At 47.1% G+C, this 2,963-nt stretch overlaps 1 long non-coding RNA gene across 1 annotated transcript; it reads left to right on the top strand.

Moving 5' to 3' along the window:
- The first annotated feature begins 433 nt into the window (after nucleotides 1-433).
- On the top strand, nucleotides 434-1,932 carry LOC140702786 (uncharacterized). The gene is made up of 2 exons (XR_012082049.2): nucleotides 434-876; nucleotides 1,267-1,932. It is a non-coding gene; the product is annotated as an uncharacterized LOC140702786 (long non-coding RNA).
- Nucleotides 1,933-2,963: the final 1,031 nt, after the last annotated feature.

Genomic DNA, 2,963 nt, shown 5'->3' with positions numbered 1-2,963 from the left:
TCACCTTCTGCCAGGTGAGGAACAGGGGCAGAGATTATTAAGACACCATTAAAACCTAGCATTGCCCTTCCTGGTGGCAGACTCCCCCTCCTTTCCTTTCCTTTCCCCTCTGCTAGGTTGGGGGGGGTCAACCCCCTCTTGTATATTCACCCCAACAAAGGCAATGGAGGGATCAAAGGGTTGCCTGCCGGCTTGGCTGAATGTTGATTTATCCAAGAGATCAGGCTGCGGAGGTCACGTCCTCCCTCTCTCCCTCCTGAGTAGACAAACATACTGGCCAGCCAAGGGACGGGAGGGCTGTGGCGGAGAGGAAGTTTAGCCAAAAGGAAAGAATGCATGTTGGAAATGAGAGAATTCTTCTTCTTTTTTTTTCAGCCTCCCCTCCTCTTCCTGTGAGAAAATCCTTATCCAAGGCAGTAAGACATTGCCACAAGATAATCTCAACCCTGAATGTGTTGAAATCTTTCTTAGCTTCAGTTATTTTTTGGGGGGGCGGGGGTGGTGGTGGTGAAAAATTAAAAGACTTTGACAAAAGATGGCAAATGGACATTCCTCCTCTCAAGCTTCAAGTAACACAGGTCATGGGCCTCTTCTGGAGATACGGTTTGGAGATTTTTGGAACTGTTTTAGAAAAGTAGTTAGTGCTGCCTTTGGTTAACAGGTGTTAAAAGGTGGATGAAGCTCTGTAAACTGGAGGAATGTAACTTAAGAAACAGATGTAGAAATATATATAGGACCAGGATCCAGCTTCTCAGACCCTCTTTACAAAAAAGCAAGGCCACCATCAGCAACTCATCCTTCTAAGAAGCCAGCCTCAAGGAGTTTTGCCTCTCTCTGAAAACCTCCCACTGCCAGGAATCTACAGAACTTGGAAAAGTGAGTGATGTGTTTTTTTTTCCCCTTGTCGCTTTTTCCTTTTGTGCTGTGTCTTTCTACATCATAAACTCAAGAGCCTTGACCTTTTTAAACTAATATGCAAGACTTTTCAGCTGTGGAACACAATCTTGAAACTAAAGGAATAAACAGTTTTCAGAACTATGGGTTACATTCAATGGATCCAAGTTCAGGACTGAGTCAGCTGACAGCTTCCTTAGGGTTTTGGAATTTGAGACAAGTGATCTGTTCTGGGTTGTTATTGTTGTTTTCAACTGAACTGTCTTCAGCATGAGTTTAACAGCCTAACAAAAAATAAAAAGCACATCTGGGTTAAAACCACAAATGCGAATTTTAACAATTGAACCTTCCCCCTTTGTTTCCGGCTTGCAGGAATGAAAATATTTGTGTGGATGGAAATTCTGAGTTCTGCTTCTCACTGAATCATCCCCACCAGTTCAACAGATCAAGTGACATGTGCGCCAGCTTCAGTACAAAATGACCCACCGAGAGAGGGTGATTAGGAGATCAGCTGCCCCATGACATCAGGGAATCTGCAAGCATCGGAAAAGTGAACATCCAAGACTCCACCGAGAAAAATCTAGAACTGACAGATGGGAAGAGGAAGCAGAATAAGTTATTGTGAGCATGACAAAGATGAGGATAGGGCATAAGATCTGGGCATGAGTTTGAGTTTTTTTAAAAAAAGTGGGGGAAAAGGGAAGCGTTGAAGAGGAGTGCCTACCGTAGGAGACCAAAGGGCTCTTGAATGGACTGTCCTGCTTCCCAGGTCCCTCTAGAATGCCCAAGAAGCCGACTTAGAAGGCTAAAACCCTCCCCACTTGCAGAGCCCTCAGAAGCAAACTCCCCAAACACTGGGGCACAGACTAGGAAGGGACTCCCAGGGTCATCTAGTCCTTCTATTGATGCAGGGAAAACAAAGGAACTGGAGATAAAAAAGAGAGGGAGAGATCCTTAAAGTCACTATTTGTTTCTTTGTGTGTGCTGGCATTTGGGGTACCTTTTAATTGAGTAAATCCTTTTCTCCCTCCAAACCAATGAGGTACCTCCTGGGATCTTTTTTTTATCGGGGGGGGGGGGTTATCAGGGGGGGTTAGAGAGACCATCAGCATTCTTTCAAAGGGAGATGATTGTTGACAAGAAGAAAAGGCACTTTGCTTTGATAAACCTGCTGGTTTGCTCCCTGCAGGCCCTGCTTTCTGTGCCTGTTTTCTTCTCTTTGCTCAAATACCAGGGGGAGGGGAATGAGGAGAAAGGAATGTGCCTCCTCCTCCTCCTCCTCCCCTTTGTCTCAAGGCGGCAGGCATGTGGTGGCCCTATGTGGACGTGAGATGCGTGGCGGCGCTCAGGGACAGCTGAAATCCACCTAAAATGGAAGTCTATCCCAGAGAGATGTTTAGCATTTGAGCCTTAAAGTAGGAGGCAAGGATGGCAGCCTGTGTGTCCCCCCCCCAACAAGACTTGAGGGGGCTTGCACTGACAGAATACGAAGAAAAGGCACTCAGCTATTGCTCTGGCGCATTCCTGCACCCCTAGATTGTTTCCACAAAACCTTTCAAGACAACCAAAGCCACCTCTGAATTCCAGGAACAAGGGGTAGCCCAAAGGGAAGCCTAAGGACCTCCATGCGGAGATAAAAGCACCCCCACGTCCCTCTGCTCAGACAGGTGGAACTGAGCTGGGTCACTCCGTCTACGGCCAGAAAAGCGCTTCATAAGCTCGAGGTCTCAGGGATGTGGACAAAACGTTGGGAAGAACTTCCCCACGGCATGAGATGTTCTGAGAGCCACACCGACCCCTTGAGAAAGCAGCAGATGCTCATTCGTTACAGATTTTCAAGCAGAGGTTGGGAAAGCCACCCATGAGCTTCCCTGGCATCCTTTTTCTCCATCTGCAGATAAGTTACAGTAGGTGACACCAGAGGAGCCTTCCCACGACTCAGATTCTGAACTGAGGAATCAGCAGAGGCTACAGGGTTGCACAGGCAAGCAAGCAAAGCAAGATATAAACATCCTGCCTTCAGAAGCAGGTTATCTGCGACCGACACACACACACACACACACACGTAC

The sequence above is a fragment of the Pogona vitticeps genome, chromosome 15 (assembly GCF_051106095.1).
Source record: "Pogona vitticeps strain Pit_001003342236 chromosome 15, PviZW2.1, whole genome shotgun sequence".
Taxonomy (NCBI): Eukaryota; Metazoa; Chordata; class Lepidosauria; order Squamata; family Agamidae; genus Pogona; species Pogona vitticeps.
The sequence above is the reverse complement of the archived record's forward strand: the minus strand, read 5'-3'. Positions and strand labels throughout refer to the sequence as shown.